The sequence below is a fragment of the Phyllobates terribilis genome, unplaced genomic scaffold (genome assembly GCF_046119375.1).
Source record: "Phyllobates terribilis strain yellow unplaced genomic scaffold, ASM4611937v1 Scaffold_124__1_contigs__length_5142088, whole genome shotgun sequence".
Taxonomy (NCBI): domain Eukaryota; kingdom Metazoa; phylum Chordata; class Amphibia; order Anura; family Dendrobatidae; genus Phyllobates; species Phyllobates terribilis.
This window is the reverse complement of record NW_027362884.1, coordinates 3,447,324-3,465,620: the sequence shown is the minus strand read 5'-3', so window position 1 is coordinate 3,465,620 and position 18,297 is coordinate 3,447,324. Positions and strand designations below refer to the sequence as shown.

Here is an 18,297-nt window from a genome sequence, read left to right as displayed (position 1 = left end):
AATGCCTGCAGACTATAAAAGAGAACCCAACCCAAAAAGTTTGGTTGATTAGTCTGTGGCATTCTGTTAAACTGTTGCTTATGGCGGTCTCTGTGAGCTTCTCAGCGACATTCAGCCAGCCAGGTATCCTGCCTGCAGTAGATGGAATGTGGCAATGGAACGCTGGCTGCGCGTGTCATAATAGGCTCTGAGCCTTTATATACCTGTGCACAGCAGCAGCCACCTTCAGTCTGCTGCTGGACAGCCAGCAGCAGCAGCAGCAGGAGAGGTATGTAATCAGGAGCCCTCCTGCTAAGGGTAGACAGCTGCTCGTTCCACCCCACCCCCCGCCTTAATTGGTTCTCCTCCCTTCCAACGGTGTTGAGGCGGGTGGGAACAGCAGCGGGTGAAGGTGCTGTGTTTAAAGAGGTGGAGTTATGCAGATCTAAAACGCGTGGATTGCAGCAGCAGCAAGCCGAAAAGTGCAGGCATGTAAGGGATCTAGAGGTTGACAACATGTCTTCTTAACGGGAGTCCAGGAGCTCATCTCCACAAATGGACTTTTCAGGATCCTTGGGTGGCTCCGTAGTTTGAAACCAATTCTGGTTATCGCTTCTCGGCCTTTTGGCTAAGATCAAGTGTAGTATCTGTTCTTATCAGTTTAATATCTGATACGTCCCCTATCTGGGGACCATATATTAAATGGATTTTTAGAACAGGGAGATGGAAAAAGAGCTTGCTCTGTCCACTCCACGCATTGACCTGGTATTGCAGTATCTCCAGGACCGGTGCACCCCTTCTTTAATGCAGTTTCTAAAATCAGAAAGAATTGAATTCAATGTTTTTTGTTCATTTTGCTTGTTTGTCGGATTTTGGGATGGACTCTTTGGCTTTGCTTTTCTTCTCCTCATTGGATTTTTCATGTTCAAAGTTGCAGAAGCCAGATTACAAGCTCATTTTGGTTCAACTTCAGCAACTGTGCATTGCATTGCCATGTAATGTGATGCAATGCTATCTTTCTAGCTCTCCCTTTTTACTTCCTTTTGGATAAACAGACATATTAGGCAAGCATTTTGGAGCTTTCACCTAAATAACTACAGGTGGTGAGATAAGCTGCACAATATAATTGACCTTTCAGTATATTGTTGCACACACACCATCTATTTAGCAAATGCCCTTGTTATCAACAGCAGCCTTTTAAACTCACCTGAGCTAACAGGTATGTGCGCTGGTTACTCTGCTGTGCTTAAAATTTCTTTTTTGGTTTGCTACAATGCCTTTTCTGAAACGTTGTCTCCTTCTGCTGGAACACTGACTTCTTTCATTTAATGCCTGCAGACTATAAAAGAGAACCCAACCCAAAAAGTTTGGTTGATTAGTCTGTGGCATTCTGTTAAACTGTTGCTTATGGCGGTCTCTGTGAGCTTCTCAGCGACATTCAGCCAGCCAGGTATCCTGCCTGCAGTAGATGGAATGTGGCAATGGAACGCTGGCTGCGCGTGTCATAATAGGCTCTGAGCCTTTATATACCTGTGCACAGCAGCAGCCACCTTCAGTCTGCTGCTGGACAGCCAGCAGCAGCAGCAGCAGGAGAGGTATGTAATCAGGAGCCCTCCTGCTAAGGGTAGACAGCTGCTCGTTCCACCCCACCCCCCGCCTTAATTGGTTCTCCTCCCTTCCAACGGTGTTGAGGCGGGTGGGAACAGCAGGGGGTGAAGGTGCTGTGTTTAAAGAGGTGGAGTTATGCAGATCTAAAACGCGTGGATTGCAGCAGCAGCAAGCCGAAAAGTGCAGGCATGTAAGGGATCTAGAGGTTGACAACATGTCTTCTTAACGGGAGTCCAGGAGCTCATCTCCACAAATGGACTTTTCAGGATCCTTGGGTGGCTCCGTAGTTTGAAACCAATTCTGGTTATCGCTTCTCGGCCTTTTGGCTAAGATCAAGTGTAGTATCTGTTCTTATCAGTTTAATATCTGATACGTCCCCTATCTGGGGACCATATATTAAATGGATTTTTAGAACAGGGAGATGGAAAAAGAGCTTGCTCTGTCCACTCCACGCATTGACCTGGTATTGCAGTATCTCCAGGACCGGTGCACCCCTTCTTTAATGCAGTTTCTAAAATCAGAAAGAATTGAATTCAATGTTTTTTGTTCATTTTGCTTGTTTGTCAGATTTTGGGATGGACTCTTTGGCTTTGCTTTTCTTCTCCTCATTGGATTTTTCATGTTCAAAGTTGCAGAAGCCAGATTACAAGCTCATTTTGGTTCAACTTCAGCAACTGTGCATTGCATTGCCATGTAATGTGATGCAATGCTATCTTTCTAGCTCTCCCTTTTTACTTCCTTTTGGATAAACAGACATATTAGGCAAGCATTTTGGAGCTTTCACCTAAATAACTACAGGTGGTGAGATAAGCTGCACAATATAATTGACCTTTCAGTATATTGTTGCACACACACCATCTATTTAGCAAATGCCCTTGTTATCAACAGCAGCCTTTTAAACTCACCTGAGCTAACAGGTATGTGCGCTGGTTACTCTGCTGCGCTTAAAATTTCTTTTTTGGTTTGCTACAATGCCTTTTCTGAAACGTTGTCTCCTTCTGCTGGAACACTGACTTCTTTCATTTAATGCCTGCAGACTATAAAAGAGAACCCAACCCAAAAAGTTTGGTTGATTAGTCTGTGGCATTCTGTTAAACTGTTGCTTATGGCGGTCTCTGTGAGCTTCTCAGCGACATTCAGCCAGCCAGGTATCCTGCCTGCAGTAGATGGAATGTGGCAATGGAACGCTGGCTGCGCGTGTCATAATAGGCTCTGAGCCTTTATATACCTGTGCACAGCAGCAGCCACCTTCAGTCTGCTGCTGGACAGCCAGCAGCAGCAGCAGCAGGAGAGGTATGTAATCAGGAGCCCTCCTGCTAAGGGTAGACAGCTGCTCGTTCCACCCCACCCCCCGCCTTAATTGGTTCTCCTCCCTTCCAACGGTGTTGAGGCTGGTGGGAACAGCAGGGGGTGAAGGTGCTGTGTTTAAAGAGGTGGAGTTATGCAGATCTAAAACGCGTGGATTGCAGCAGCAGCAAGCCGAAAAGTGCAGGCATGTAAGGGATCTAGAGGTTGACAACATGTCTTCTTAACGGGAGTCCAGGAGCTCATCTCCACAAATGGACTTTTCAGGATCCTTGGGTGGCTCCGTAGTTTGAAACCAATTCTGGTTATCGCTTCTCGGCCTTTTGGCTAAGATCAAGTGTAGTATCTGTTCTTATCAGTTTAATATCTGATACGTCCCCTATCTGGGGACCATATATTAAATGGATTTTTAGAACAGGGAGATGGAAAAAGAGCTTGCTCTGTCCACTCCACGCATTGACCTGGTATTGCAGTATCTCCAGGACCGGTGCACCCCTTCTTTAATGCAGTTTCTAAAATCAGAAAGAATTGAATTCAATGTTTTTTTGTTCATTTTGCTTGTTTGTCGGATTTTGGGATGGACTCTTTGGCTTTGCTTTTCTTCTCCTCATTGGATTTTTCATGTTCAAAGTTGCAGAAGCCAGATTACAAGCTCATTTTGGTTCAACTTCAGCAACTGTGCATTGCATTGCCATGTAATGTGATGCAATGCTATCTTTCTAGCTCTCCCTTTTTACTTCCTTTTGGATAAACAGACATATTAGGCAAGCATTTTGGAGCTTTCACCTAAATAACTACAGGTGGTGAGATAAGCTGCACAATATAATTGACCTTTCAATATATTGTTGCACACACACCATCTATTTAGCAAATGCCCTTGTTATCAACAGCAGCCTTTTAAACTCACCTGAGCTAACAGGTATGTGCGCTGGTTACTCTGCTGCGCTTAAAATTTCTTTTTTGGTTTGCTACAATGCCTTTTCTGAAACGTTGTCTCCTTCTGCTGGAACACTGACTTCTTTCATTTAATGCCTGCAGACTATAAAAGAGAACCCAACCCAAAAAGTTTGGTTGATTAGTCTGTGGCATTCTGTTAAACTGTTGCTTATGGCGGTCTCTGTGAGCTTCTCAGCGACATTCAGCCAGCCAGGTATCCTGCCTGCAGTAGATGGAATGTGGCAATGGAACGCTGGCTGCGCGTGTCATAATAGGCTCTGAGCCTTTATATACCTGTGCACAGCAGCAGCCACCTTCAGTCTGCTGCTGGACAGCCAGCAGCAGCAGCAGCAGGAGAGGTATGTAATCAGGAGCCCTCCAGCTAAGGGTAGACAGCTGCTCGTTCCACCCCACCCCCCGCCTTAATTGGTTCTCCTCCCTTCCAACGGTGTTGAGGCGGGTGGGAACAGCAGGGGGTGAAGGTGCTGTGTTTAAAGAGGTGGAGTTATGCAGATCTAAAACGCGTGGATTGCAGCAGCAGCAAGCCGAAAAGTGCAGGCATGTAAGGGATCTAGAGGTTGACAACATGTCTTCTTAACGGGAGTCCAGGAGCTCATCTCCACAAATGGACTTTTCAGGATCCTTGGGTGGCTCCGTAGTTTGAAACCAATTCTGGTTATCGCTTCTCGGCCTTTTGGCTAAGATCAAGTGTAGTATCTGTTCTTATCAGTTTAATATCTGATACGTCCCCTATCTGGGGACCATATATTAAATGGATTTTTAGAACAGGGAGATGGAAAAAGAGCTTGCTCTGTCCACTCCACGCATTGACCTGGTATTGCAGTATCTCCAGGACCGGTGCACCCCTTCTTTAATGCAGTTTCTAAAATCAGAAAGAATTGAATTCAATGTTTTTTGTTCATTTTGCTTGTTTGTCGGATTTTGGGATGGACTCTTTGGCTTTGCTTTTCTTCTCCTCATTGGATTTTTCATGTTCAAAGTTGCAGAAGCCAGATTACAAGCTCATTTTGGTTCAACTTCAGCAACTGTGCATTGCATTGCCATGTAATGTGATGCAATGCTATCTTTCTAGCTCTCCCTTTTTACTTCCTTTTGGATAAACAGACATATTAGGCAAGCATTTTGGAGCTTTCACCTAAATAACTACAGGTGGTGAGATAAGCTGCACAATATAATTGACCTTTCAGTATATTGTTGCACACACACCATCTATTTAGCAAATGCCCTTGTTATCAACAGCAGCCTTTTAAACTCACCTGAGCTAACAGGTATGTGCGCTGGTTACTCTGCTGCGCTTAAAATTTCTTTTTTGGTTTGCTACAATGCCTTTTCTGAAACGTTGTCTCCTTCTGCTGGAACACTGACTTCTTTCATTTAATGCCTGCAGACTATAAAAGAGAACCCAACCCAAAAAGTTTGGTTGATTAGTCTGTGGCATTCTGTTAAACTGTTGCTTATGGCGGTCTCTGTGAGCTTCTCAGCGACATTCAGCCAGCCAGGTATCCTGCCTGCAGTAGATGGAATGTGGCAATGGAACGCTGGCTGCGCGTGTCATAATAGGCTCTGAGCCTTTATATACCTGTGCACAGCAGCAGCCACCTTCAGTCTGCTGCTGGACAGCCAGCAGCAGCAGCAGCAGGAGAGGTATGTAATCAGGAGCCCTCCTGCTAAGGGTAGACAGCTGCTCGTTCCACCCCACCCCCCGCCTTAATTGGTTCTCCTCCCTTCCAACGGTGTTGAGGCGGGTGGGAACAGCAGGGGGTGAAGGTGCTGTGTTTAAAGAGGTGGAGTTATGCAGATCTAAAACGCGTTGATTGCAGCAGCAGCAAGCCGAAAAGTGCAGGCATGTAAGGGATCTAGAGGTTGACAACATGTCTTCTTAACGGGAGTCCAGGAGCTCATCTCCACAAATGGACTTTTCAGGATCCTTGGGTGGCTCCGTAGTTTGAAACCAATTCTGGTTATCGCTTCTCGGCCTTTTGGCTAAGATCAAGTGTAGTATCTGTTCTTATCAGTTTAATATCTGATACGTCCCCTATCTGGGGACCATATATTAAATGGATTTTTAGAACAGGGAGATGGAAAAAGAGCTTGCTCTGTCCACTCCACGCATTGACCTGGTATTGCAGTATCTCCAGGACCGGTGCACCCCTTCTTTAATGCAGTTTCTAAAATCAGAAAGAATTGAATTCAATGTTTTTTTGTTCATTTTGCTTGTTTGTCGGATTTTGGGATGGACTCTTTGGCTTTGCTTTTCTTCTCCTCATTGGATTTTTCATGTTCAAAGTTGCAGAAGCCAGATTACAAGCTCATTTTGGTTCAACTTCAGCAACTGTGCATTGCATTGCCATGTAATGTGATGCAATGCTATCTTTCTAGCTCTCCCTTTTTACTTCCTTTTGGATAAACAGACATATTAGGCAAGCATTTTGGAGCTTTCACCTAAATAACTACAGGTGGTGAGATAAGCTGCACAATATAATTGACCTTTCAGTATATTGTTGCACACACACCATCTATTTAGCAAATGCCCTTGTTATCAACAGCAGCCTTTTAAACTCACCTGAGCTAACAGGTATGTGCGCTGGTTACTCTGCTGCACTTAAAATTTCTTTTTTGGTTTGCTACAATGCCTTTTCTGAAACGTTGTCTCCTTCTGCTGGAACACTGACTTCTTTCATTTAATGCCTGCAGACTATAAAAGAGAACCCAACCCAAAAAGTTTGGTTGATTAGTCTGTGGCATTCTGTTAAACTGTTGCTTATGGCGGTCTCTGTGAGCTTCTCAGCGACATTCAGCCAGCCAGGTATCCTGCCTGCAGTAGATGGAATGTGGCAATGGAACGCTGGCTGCGCGTGTCATAATAGGCTCTGAGCCTTTATATACCTGTGCACAGCAGCAGCCACCTTCAGTCTGCTGCTGGACAGCCAGCAGCAGCAGCAGGAGAGGTATGTAATCAGGAGCCCTCCTGCTAAGGGTAGACAGCTGCTCGTTCCACCCCACCCCCCGCCTTAATTGGTTCTCCTCCCTTCCAACGGTGTTGAGGCGGGTGGGAACAGCAGGGGGTGAAGGTGCTGTGTTTAAAGAGGTGGAGTTATGCAGATCTAAAACGCGTGGATTGCAGCAGCAGCAAGCCGAAAAGTGCAGGCATGTAAGGGATCTAGAGGTTGACAACATGTCTTCTTAACGGGAGTCCAGGAGCTCATCTCCACAAATGGACTTTTCAGGATCCTTGGGTGGCTCCGTAGTTTGAAACCAATTCTGGTTATCGCTTCTCGGCCTTTTGGCTAAGATCAAGTGTAATATCTGTTCTTATCAGTTTAATATCTGATACGTCCCCTATCTGGGGACCATATATTAAATGGATTTTTAGAACAGGGAGATGGAAAAAGAGCTTGCTCTGTCCACTCCACGCATTGACCTGGTATTGCAGTGTCTCCAGGACCGGTGCACCCCTTCTTTAATGCAGTTTCTAAAATCAGAAAGAATTGAATTCAATGTTTTTTGTTCATTTTGCTTGTTTGTCGGATTTTGGGATGGACTCTTTGGCTTTGCTTTTCTTCTCCTCATTGGATTTTTCATGTTCAAAGTTGCAGAAGCCAGATTACAAGCTCATTTTGGTTCAACTTCAGCAACTGTGCATTGCATTGCCATGTAATGTGATGCAATGCTATCTTTCTAGCTCTCCCTTTTTACTTCCTTTTGGATAAACAGACATATTAGGCAAGCATTTTGGAGCTTTCACCTAAATAACTACAGGTGGTGAGATAAGCTGCACAATATAATTGACCTTTCAGTATATTGTTGCACACACACCATCTATTTAGCAAATGCCCTTGTTATCAACAGCAGCCTTTTAAACTCACCTGAGCTAACAGGTATGTGCGCTGGTTACTCTGCTGCGCTTAAAATTTCTTTTTTGGTTTGCTACAATGCCTTTTCTGAAACGTTGTCTCCTTCTGCTGGAACACTGACTTCTTTCATTTAATGCCTGCAGACTATAAAAGAGAACCCAACCCAAAAAGTTTGGTTGATTAGTCTGTGGCATTCTGTTAAACTGTTGCTTATGGCGGTCTCTGTGAGCTTCTCAGCGACATTCAGCCAGCCAGGTATCCTGCCTGCAGTAGATGGAATGTGGCAATGGAACGCTGGCTGCGCGTGTCATAATAGGCTCTGAGCCTTTATATACCTGTGCACAGCAGCAGCCACCTTCAGTCTGCTGCTGGACAGCCAGCAGCAGCAGCAGCAGGAGAGGTATGTAATCAGGAGCCCTCCTGCTAAGGGTAGACAGCTGCTCGTTCCACCCCACCCCCCGCCTTAATTGGTTCTCCTCCCTTCCAACGGTGTTGAGGCGGGTGGGAACAGCAGGGGGTGAAGGTGCTGTGTTTAAAGAGGTGGAGTTATGCAGATCTAAAACGCGTGGATTGCAGCAGCAGCAAGCCGAAAAGTGCAGGCATGTAAGGGATCTAGAGGTTGACAACATGTCTTCTTAACGGGAGTCCAGGAGCTCATCTCCACAAATGGACTTTTCAGGATCCTTGGGTGGCTCCGTAGTTTGAAACCAATTCTGGTTATCGCTTCTCAGCCTTTTGGCTAAGATCAAGTGTAGTATCTGTTCTTATCAGTTTAATATCTGATACGTCCCCTATCTGGGGACCATATATTAAATGGATTTTTAGAACAGGGAGATGGAAAAAGAGCTTGCTCTGTCCACTCCACGCATTGACCTGGTATTGCAGTATCTCCAGGACCGGTGCACCCCTTCTTTAATGCAGTTTCTAAAATCAGAAAGAATTGAATTCAATGTTTTTTGTTCATTTTGCTTGTTTGTCGGATTTTGGGATGGACTCTTTGGCTTTGCTTTTCTTCTCCTCATTGGATTTTTCATGTTCAAAGTTGCAGAAGCCAGATTACAAGCTCATTTTGGTTCAACTTCAGCAACTGTGCATTGCATTGCCATGTAATGTGATGCAATGCTATCTTTCTAGCTCTCCCTTTTTACTTCCTTTTGGATAAACAGACATATTAGGCAAGCATTTTGGAGCTTTCACCTAAATAACTACAGGTGGTGAGATAAGCTGCACAATATAATTGACCTTTCAGTATATTGTTGCACACACACCATCTATTTAGCAAATGCCCTTGTTATCAACAGCAGCCTTTTAAACTCACCTGAGCTAACAGGTATGTGCGCTGGTTACTCTGCTGCGCTTAAAATTTCTTTTTTGGTTTGCTACAATGCCTTTTCTGAAACGTTGTCTCCTTCTGCTGGAACACTGACTTCTTTCATTTAATGCCTGCAGACTATAAAAGAGAACCCAACCCAAAAAGTTTGGTTGATTAGTCTGTGGCATTCTGTTAAACTGTTGCTTATGGCGGTCTCTGTGAGCTTCTCAGCGACATTCAGCCAGCCAGGTATCCTGCCTGCAGTAGATGGAATGTGGCAATGGAACGCTGGCTGCGCGTGTCATAATAGGCTCTGAGCCTTTATATACCTGTGCACAGCAGCAGCCACCTTCAGTCTGCTGCTGGACAGCCAGCAGCAGCAGCAGCAGGAGAGGTATATAATCAGGAGCCCTCCTGCTAAGGGTAGACAGCTGCTCGTTCCACCCCACCCCCCGCCTTAATTGGTTCTCCTCCCTTCCAACGGTGTTGAGGCGGGTGGGAACAGCAGGGGGTGAAGGTGCTGTGTTTAAAGAGGTGGAGTTATGCAGATCTAAGACGCGTGGATTGCAGCAGCAGCAAGCCGAAAAGTGCAGGCATGTAAGGGATCTAGAGGTTGACAACATGTCTTCTTAACGGGAGTCCAGGAGCTCATCTCCACAAATGGACTTTTCAGGATCCATGGGTGGCTCCGTAGTTTGAAACCAATTCAGGTTATCGCTTCTCGGCCTTTTGACTAAGATCAAGTGTAGTATCTGTTCTTATCAGTTTAATATCTGATACGTCCCCTATCTGGGGACCATATATTAAATGGATTTTTAGAACAGGGAGATGGAAAAAGAGCTTGCTCTGTCCACTCCACGCATTGACCTGGTATTGCAGTATCTCCAGGACCGGTGCACCCCTTCTTTAATGCAGTTTCTAAAATCAGAAAGAATTGAATTCAATGTTTTTTTGTTCATTTTGCTTGTTTGTCGGATTTTGGGATGGACTCTTTGGCTTTGCTTTTCTTCTCCTCATTGGATTTTTCATGTTCAAAGTTGCAGAAGCCAGATTACAAGCTCATTTTGGTTCAACTTCAGCAACTGTGCATTGCATTGCCATGTAATGTGATGCAATGCTATCTTTCTAGCTCTCCCTTTTTACTTCCTTTTGGATAAACAGACATATTAGGCAAGCATTTTGGAGCTTTCACCTAAATAACTACAGGTGGTGAGATAAGCTGCACAATATAATTGACCTTTCAGTATATTGTTGCACACACACCATCTATTTAGCAAATGCCCTTGTTATCAACAGCAGCCTTTTAAACTCACCTGAGCTAACAGGTATGTGCGCTGGTTACTCTGCTGCGCTTAAAATTTCTTTTTTGGTTTGCTACAATGCCTTTTCTGAAACGTTGTCTCCTTCTGCTGGAACACTGACTTCTTTCATTTAATGCCTGCAGACTATAAAAGAGAACCCAACCCAAAAAGTTTGGTTGATTAGTCTGGGGCATTCTGTTAAACTGTTGCTTATGGCGGTCTCTGTGAGCTTCTCAGCGACATTCAGCCAGCCAGGTATCCTGCCTGCAGTAGATGGAATGTGGCAATGGAACGCTGGCTGCGCGTGTCATAATAGGCTCTGAGCCTTTATATACCTGTGCACAGCAGCAGCCACCTTCAGTCTGCTGCTGGACAGCCAGCAGCAGCAGCAGCAGGAGAGGTATGTAATCAGGAGCCCTCCTGCTAAGGGTAGACAGCTGCTCGTTCCACCCCACCCCCCGCCTTAATTGGTTCTCCTCCCTTCCAACGGTGTTGAGGCGGGTGGGAACAGCAGGGGGTGAAGGTGCTGTGTTTAAAGAGGTGGAGTTATGCAGATCTAAAACGCGTGGATTGCAGCAGCAGCAAGCCGAAAAGTGCAGGCATGTAAGGGATCTAGAGGTTGACAACATGTCTTCTTAACGGGAGTCCAGGAGCTCATCTCCACAAATGGACTTTTCAGGATCCTTGGGTGGCTCCGTAGTTTGAAACCAATTCTGGTTATCGCTTCTCGGCCTTTTGGCTAAGATCAAGTGTAGTATCTGTTCTTATCAGTTTAATATCTGATACGTCCCCTATCTGGGGACCATATATTAAATGGATTTTTAGAACAGGGAGATGGAAAAAGAGCTTGCTCTGTCCACTCCACGCATTGACCTGGTATTGCAGTGTCTCCAGGACCGGTGCACCCCTTCTTTAATGCAGTTTCTAAAATCAGAAAGAATTGAATTCAATGTTTTTTGTTCATTTTGCTTGTTTGTCGGATTTTGGGATGGACTCTTTGGCTTTGCTTTTCTTCTCCTCATTGGATTTTTCATGTTCAAAGTTGCAGAAGCCAGATTACAAGCTCATTTTGGTTCAACTTCAGCAACTGTGCATTGCATTGCCATGTAATGTGATGCAATGCTATCTTTCTAGCTCTCCCTTTTTACTTCCTTTTGGATAAACAGACATATTAGGCAAGCATTTTGGAGCTTTCACCTAAATAACTACAGGTGGTGAGATAAGCTGCACAATATAATTGACCTTTCAGTATATTGTTGCACACACACCATCTATTTAGCAAATGCCCTTGTTATCAACAGCAGCCTTTTAAACTCACCTGAGCTAACAGGTATGTGCGCTGGTTACTCTGCTGCGCTTAAAATTTCTTTTTTGGTTTGCTACAATGCCTTTTCTGAAACGTTGTCTCCTTCTGCTGGAACACTGACTTCTTTCATTTAATGCCTGCAGACTATAAAAGAGAACCCAACCCAAAAAGTTTGGTTGATTAGTCTGTGGCATTCTGTTAAACTGTTGCTTATGGCGGTCTCTGTGAGCTTCTCAGCGACATTCAGCCAGCCAGGTATCCTGCCTGCAGTAGATGGAATGTGGCAATGGAACGCTGGCTGCGCGTGTCATAATAGGCTCTGAGCCTTTATATACCTGTGCACAGCAGCAGCCACCTTCAGTCTGCTGCTGGACAGCCAGCAGCAGCAGCAGCAGGAGAGGTATGTAATCAGGAGCCCTCCTGCTAAGGGTAGACAGCTGCTCGTTCCACCCCACCCCCCGCCTTAATTGGTTCTCCTCCCTTCCAACGGTGTTGAGGCGGGTGGGAACAGCAGGGGGTGAAGGTGCTGTGTTTAAAGAGGTGGAGTTATGCAGATCTAAAACGCGTGGATTGCAGCAGCAGCAAGCCGAAAAGTGCAGGCATGTAAGGGATCTAGAGGTTGACAACATGTCTTCTTAACGGGAGTCCAGGAGCTCATCTCCACAAATGGACTTTTCAGGATCCTTGGGTGGCTCCGTAGTTTGAAACCAATTCTGGTTATCGCTTCTCGGCCTTTTGGCTAAGATCAAGTGTAGTATCTGTTCTTATCAGTTTAATATCTGATACGTCCCCTATCTGGGGACCATATATTAAATGGATTTTTAGAACAGGGAGATGGAAAAAGAGCTTGCTCTGTCCACTCCACGCATTGACCTGGTATTGCAGTATCTCCAGGACCGGTGCACCCCTTCTTTAATGCAGTTTCTAAAATCAGAAAGAATTGAATTCAATGTTTTTTGTTCATTTTGCTTGTTTGTCGGATTTTGGGATGGACTCTTTGGCTTTGCTTTTCTTCTCCTCATTGGATTTTTCATGTTCAAAGTTGCAGAAGCCAGATTACAAGCTCATTTTGGTTCAACTTCAGCAACTGTGCATTGCATTGCCATGTAATGTGATGCAATGCTATCTTTCTAGCTCTCCCTTTTTACTTCCTTTTGGATAAACAGACATATTAGGCAAGCATTTTGGAGCTTTCACCTAAATAACTACAGGTGGTGAGATAAGCTGCACAATATAATTGACCTTTCAGTATATTGTTGCACACACACCATCTATTTAGCAAATGCCCTTGTTATCAACAGCAGCCTTTTAAACTCACCTGAGCTAACAGGTATGTGCGCTGGTTACTCTGCTGCGCTTAAAATTTCTTTTTTGGTTTGCTACAATGCCTTTTCTGAAACGTTGTCTCCTTCTGCTGGAACACTGACTTCTTTCATTTAATGCCTGCAGACTATAAAAGAGAACCCAACCCAAAAAGTTTGGTTGATTAGTCTGTGGCATTCTGTTAAACTGTTGCTTATGGCGGTCTCTGTGAGCTTCTCAGCCACATTCAGCCAGCCAGGTATCCTGCCTGCAGTAGATGGAATGTGGCAATGGAACGCTGGCTGCGCGTGTCATAATAGGCTCTGAGCCTTTATATACCTGTGCACAGCAGCAGCCACCTTCAGTCTGCTGCTGGACAGCCAGCAGCAGCAGCAGGAGAGGTATGTAATCAGGAGCCCTCCTGCTAAGGGTAGACAGCTGCTCGTTCCACCCCACCCCCCGCCTTAATTGGTTCTCCTCCCTTCCAACGGTGTTGAGGCGGGTGGGAACAGCAGGGGGTGAAGGTGCTGTGTTTAAAGAGGTGGAGTTATGCAGATCTAAAACGCGTGGATTGCAGCAGCAGCAAGCCGAAAAGTGCAGGCATGTAAGGGATCTAGAGGTTGACAACATGTCTTCTTAACGGGAGTCCAGGAGCTCATCTCCACAAATGGACTTTTCAGGATCCTTGGGTGGCTCCGTAGTTTGAAACCAATTCTGGTTATCGCTTCTCGGCCTTTTGGCTAAGATCAAGTGTAGTATCTGTTCTTATCAGTTTAATATCTGATACGTCCCCTATCTGGGGACCATATATTAAATGGATTTTTAGAACAGGGAGATGGAAAAAGAGCTTGCTCTGTCCACTCCACGCATTGACCTGGTATTGCAGTGTCTCCAGGACCGGTGCACCCCTTCTTTAAAGCAGTTTCTAAAATCAGAAAGAATTGAATTCAATGTTTTTTGTTCATTTTGCTTGTTTGTCGGATTTTGGGATGGACTCTTTGGCTTTGCTTTTCTTCTCCTCATTGGATTTTTCATGTTCAAAGTTGCAGAAGCCAGATTACAAGCTCATTTTGGTTCAACTTCAGCAACTGTGCATTGCATTGCCATGTAATGTGATGCAATGCTATCTTTCTAGCTCTCCCTTTTTACTTCCTTTTGGATAAACAGACATATTAGGCAAGCATTTTGGAGCTTTCACCTAAATAACTACAGGTGGTGAGATAAGCTGCACAATATAATTGACCTTTCAGTATATTGTTGCACACACACCATCTATTTAGCAAATGCCCTTGTTATCAACAGCAGCCTTTTAAACTCACCTGAGCTAACAGGTATGTGCGCTGGTTACTCTGCTGCGCTTAAAATTTCTTTTTTGGTTTGCTACAATGCCTTTTCTGAAACGTTGTCTCCTTCTGCTGGAACACTGACTTCTTTCATTTAATGCCTGCAGACTATAAAAGAGAACCCAACCCAAAAAGTTTGGTTGATTAGTCTGTGGCATTCTGTTAAACTGTTGCTTATGGCGGTCTCTGTGAGCTTCTCAGCGACATTCAGCCAGCCAGGTATCCTGCCTGCAGTAGATGGAATGTGGCAATGGAACGCTGGCTGCGCGTGTCATAATAGGCTCTGAGCCTTTATATACCTGTGCACAGCAGCAGCCACCTTCAGTCTGCTGCTGGACAGCCAGCAGCAGCAGCAGCAGGAGAGGTATGTAATCAGGAGCCCTCCTGCTAAGGGTAGACAGCTGCTCGTTCCACCCCACCCCCCGCCTTAATTGGTTCTCCTCCCTTCCAACGGTGTTGAGGCGGGTGGGAACAGCAGGGGGTGAAGGTGCTGTGTTTAAAGAGGTGGAGTTATGCAGATCTAAAACGCGTGGATTGCAGCAGCAGCAAGCCGAAAAGTGCAGGCATGTAAGGGATCTAGAGGTTGACAACATGTCTTCTTAACGGGAGTCCAGGAGCTCATCTCCACAAATGGACTTTTCAGGATCCTTGGGTGGCTCCGTAGTTTGAAACCAATTCTGGTTATCGCTTCTCGGCCTTTTGGCTAAGATCAAGTGTAGTATCTGTTCTTATCAGTTTAATATCTGATACGTCCCCTATCTGGGGACCATATATTAAATGGATTTTTAGAACAGGGAGATGGAAAAAGAGCTTGCTCTGTCCACTCCACGCATTGACCTGGTATTGCAGTATCTCCAGGACCGGTGCACCCCTTCTTTAATGCAGTTTCTAAAATCAGAAAGAATTGAATTCAATGTTTTTTGTTCATTTTGCTTGTTTGTCGGATTTTGGGATGGACTCTTTGGCTTTGCTTTTCTTCTCCTCATTGGATTTTTCATGTTCAAAGTTGCAGAAGCCAGATTACAAGCTCATTTTGGTTCAACTTCAGCAACTGTGCATTGCATTGCCATGTAATGTGATGCAATGCTATCTTTCTAGCTCTCCCTTTTTACTTCCTTTTGGATAAACAGACATATTAGGCAAGCATTTTGGAGCTTTCACCTAAATAACTACAGGTGGTGAGATAAGCTGCACAATATAATTGACCTTTCAGTATATTGTTGCACACACACCATCTATTTAGCAAATGCCCTTGTTATCAACAGCAGCCTTTTAAACTCACCTGAGCTAACAGGTATGTGCGCTGGTTACTCTGCTGCGCTTAAAATTTCTTTTTTGGTTTGCTACAATGCCTTTTCTGAAACGTTGTCTCCTTCTGCTGGAACACTGACTTCTTTCATTTAATGCCTGCAGACTATAAAAGAGAACCCAACCCAAAAAGTTTGGTTGATTAGTCTGTGGCATTCTGTTAAACTGTTGCTTATGGCGGTCTCTGTGAGCTTCTCAGCGACATTCAGCCAGCCAGGTATCCTGCCTGCAGTAGATGGAATGTGGCAATGGAACGCTGGCTGCGCGTGTCATAATAGGCTCTGAGCCTTTATATACCTGTGCACAGCAGCAGCCACCTTCAGTCTGCTGCTGGACAGCCAGCAGCAGCAGCAGCAGGAGAGGTATGTAATCAGGAGCCCTCCTGCTAAGGGTAGACAGCTGCTCGTTCCACCCCACCCCCCGCCTTAATTGGTTCTCCTCCCTTCCAACGGTGTTGAGGCGGGTGGGAACAGCAGGGGGTGAAGGTGCTGTGTTTAAAGAGGTGGAGTTATGCAGATCTAAAACGCGTGGATTGCAGCAGCAGCAAGCCGAAAAGTGCAGGCATGTAAGGGATCTAGAGGTTGACAACATGTCTTCTTAACGGGAGTCCAGGAGCTCATCTCCACAAATGGACTTTTCAGGATCCTTGGGTGGCTCCGTAGTTTGAAACCAATTCTGGTTATCGCTTCTCGGCCTTTTGGCTAAGATCAAGTGTAGTATCTGTTCTTATCAGTTTAATATCTGATACGTCCCCTATCTGGGGACCATATATTAAATGGATTTTTAGAACAGGGAGATGGAAAAAGAGCTTGCTCTGTCCACTCCACGCATTGACCTGGTATTGCAGTATCTCCAGGACCGGTGCACCCCTTCTTTAATGCAGTTTCTAAAATCAGAAAGAATTGAATTCAATGTTTTTTGTTCATTTTGCTTGTTTGTCGGATTTTGGGATGGACTCTTTGGCTTTGCTTTTCTTCTCCTCATTGGATTTTTCATGTTCAAAGTTGCAGAAGCCAGATTACAAGCTCATTTTGGTTCAACTTCAGCAACTGTGCATTGCATTGCCATGTAATGTGATGCAATGCTATCTTTCTAGCTCTCCCTTTTTACTTCCTTTTGGATAAACAGACATATTAGGCAAGCATTTTGGAGCTTTCACCTAAATAACTACAGGTGGTGAGATAAGCTGCACAATATAATTGACCTTTCAGTATATTGTTGCACACACACCATCTATTTAGCAAATGCCCTTGTTATCAACAGCAGCCTTTTAAACTCACCTGAGCTAACAGGTATGTGCGCTGGTTACTCTGCTGCGCTTAAAATTTCTTTTTTGGTTTGCTACAATGCCTTTTCTGAAACGTTGTCTCCTTCTGCTGGAACACTGACTTCTTTCATTTAATGCCTGCAGACTATAAAAGAGAACCCAACCCAAAAAGTTTGGTTGATTAGTCTGTGGCATTCTGTTAAACTGTTGCTTATGGCGGTCTCTGTGAGCTTCTCAGCGACATTCAGCCAGCCAGGTATCCTGCCTGCAGTAGATGGAATGTGGCAATGGAACGCTGGCTGCGCGTGTCATAATAGGCTCTGAGCCTTTATATACCTGTGCACAGCAGCAGCCACCTTCAGTCTGCTGCTGGACAGCCAGCAGCAGCAGCAGCAGGAGAGGTATGTAATCAGGAGCCCTCCTGCTAAGGGTAGACAGCTGCTCGTTCCACCCCACCCCCCGCCTTAATTGGTTCTCCTCCCTTCCAACGGTGTTGAGGCGGGTGGGAACAGCAGGGGGTGAAGGTGCTGTGTTTAAAGAGGTGGAGTTATGCAGATCTAAAACGCGTGGATTGCAGCAGCAGCAAGCCGAAAAGTGCAGGCATGTAAGGGATCTAGAGGTTGACAACATGTCTTCTTAACGGGAGTCCAGGAGCTCATCTCCACAAATGGACTTTTCAGGATCCTTGGGTGGCTCCGTAGTTTGAAACCAATTCTGGTTATCGCTTCTCGGCCTTTTGGCTAAGATCAAGTGTAGTATCTGTTCTTATCAGTTTAATATCTGATACGTCCCCTATCTGGGGACCATATATTAAATGGATTTTTAGAACAGGGAGATGGAAAAAGAGCTTGCTCTGTCCACTCCACGCATTGACCTGGTATTGCAGTATCTCCAGGACCGGTGCACCCCTTCTTTAATGCAGTTTCTAAAATCAGAAAGAATTGAATTCAATGTTTTTTGTTCATTTTGCTTGTTTGTCGGATTTTGGGATGGACTCTTTGGCTTTGCTTTTCTTCTCCTCATTGGATTTTTCATGTTCAAAGTTGCAGAAGCCAGATTACAAGCTCATTTTGGTTCAACTTCAGCAACTGTGCATTGCATTGCCATGTAATGTGATGCAATGCTATCTTTCTAGCTCTCCCTTTTTACTTCCTTTTGGATAAACAGACATATTAGGCAAGCATTTTGGAGCTTTCACCTAAATAACTACAGGTGGTGAGATAAGCTGCACAATATAATTGACCTTTCAGTATATTGTTGCACACACACCATCTATTTAGCAAATGCCCTTGTTATCAACAGCAGCCTTTTAAACTCACCTGAGCTAACAGGTATGTGCGCTGGTTACTCTGCTGCGCTTAAAATTTCTTTTTTGGTTTGCTACAATGCCTTTTCTGAAACGTTGTCTCCTTCTGCTGGAACACTGACTTCTTTCATTTAATGCCTGCAGACTAT

At 44.9% G+C, this 18,297-nt stretch overlaps 14 non-coding genes across 14 annotated transcripts; all 14 read left to right on the top strand.

Moving 5' to 3' along the window:
* The first annotated feature begins 587 nt into the window (after positions 1–587).
* On the top strand, positions 588–778 carry LOC141203416 (U2 spliceosomal RNA). The gene has a single exon (XR_012274461.1). It is a non-coding gene; the product is annotated as a U2 spliceosomal RNA (small nuclear RNA).
* Positions 779–1,893: 1,115 nt separating this feature from the next.
* Positions 1,894–2,084, top strand: LOC141203415 (U2 spliceosomal RNA). Its single transcript, XR_012274460.1, has one exon. It is a non-coding gene; the product is annotated as a U2 spliceosomal RNA (small nuclear RNA).
* Positions 2,085–3,199: 1,115 nt separating this feature from the next.
* On the top strand, positions 3,200–3,390 carry LOC141203414 (U2 spliceosomal RNA). The gene has a single exon (XR_012274459.1). It is a non-coding gene; the product is annotated as a U2 spliceosomal RNA (small nuclear RNA).
* Positions 3,391–4,506: 1,116 nt separating this feature from the next.
* On the top strand, positions 4,507–4,697 carry LOC141203413 (U2 spliceosomal RNA). Its single transcript, XR_012274458.1, has one exon. It is a non-coding gene; the product is annotated as a U2 spliceosomal RNA (small nuclear RNA).
* Positions 4,698–5,812: 1,115 nt separating this feature from the next.
* Positions 5,813–6,003, top strand: LOC141203412 (U2 spliceosomal RNA). Its single transcript, XR_012274457.1, has one exon. It is a non-coding gene; the product is annotated as a U2 spliceosomal RNA (small nuclear RNA).
* A 1,113-nt stretch (positions 6,004–7,116) lies between these two features.
* LOC141203853 (U2 spliceosomal RNA) lies at positions 7,117–7,307 on the top strand. Its single transcript, XR_012274877.1, has one exon. It is a non-coding gene; the product is annotated as a U2 spliceosomal RNA (small nuclear RNA).
* Positions 7,308–8,422: 1,115 nt separating this feature from the next.
* LOC141203769 (U2 spliceosomal RNA) lies at positions 8,423–8,613 on the top strand. The gene has a single exon (XR_012274795.1). It is a non-coding gene; the product is annotated as a U2 spliceosomal RNA (small nuclear RNA).
* Positions 8,614–9,728: 1,115 nt separating this feature from the next.
* On the top strand, positions 9,729–9,919 carry LOC141203863 (U2 spliceosomal RNA). The gene has a single exon (XR_012274886.1). It is a non-coding gene; the product is annotated as a U2 spliceosomal RNA (small nuclear RNA).
* Positions 9,920–11,035: 1,116 nt separating this feature from the next.
* On the top strand, positions 11,036–11,226 carry LOC141203778 (U2 spliceosomal RNA). The gene has a single exon (XR_012274804.1). It is a non-coding gene; the product is annotated as a U2 spliceosomal RNA (small nuclear RNA).
* A 1,115-nt stretch (positions 11,227–12,341) lies between these two features.
* LOC141203411 (U2 spliceosomal RNA) lies at positions 12,342–12,532 on the top strand. The gene has a single exon (XR_012274456.1). It is a non-coding gene; the product is annotated as a U2 spliceosomal RNA (small nuclear RNA).
* A 1,112-nt stretch (positions 12,533–13,644) lies between these two features.
* On the top strand, positions 13,645–13,835 carry LOC141203777 (U2 spliceosomal RNA). The gene has a single exon (XR_012274803.1). It is a non-coding gene; the product is annotated as a U2 spliceosomal RNA (small nuclear RNA).
* Positions 13,836–14,950: 1,115 nt separating this feature from the next.
* On the top strand, positions 14,951–15,141 carry LOC141203410 (U2 spliceosomal RNA). The gene has a single exon (XR_012274455.1). It is a non-coding gene; the product is annotated as a U2 spliceosomal RNA (small nuclear RNA).
* Positions 15,142–16,256: 1,115 nt separating this feature from the next.
* Positions 16,257–16,447, top strand: LOC141203409 (U2 spliceosomal RNA). Its single transcript, XR_012274454.1, has one exon. It is a non-coding gene; the product is annotated as a U2 spliceosomal RNA (small nuclear RNA).
* A 1,115-nt stretch (positions 16,448–17,562) lies between these two features.
* Positions 17,563–17,753, top strand: LOC141203407 (U2 spliceosomal RNA). Its single transcript, XR_012274452.1, has one exon. It is a non-coding gene; the product is annotated as a U2 spliceosomal RNA (small nuclear RNA).
* Positions 17,754–18,297: the final 544 nt, after the last annotated feature.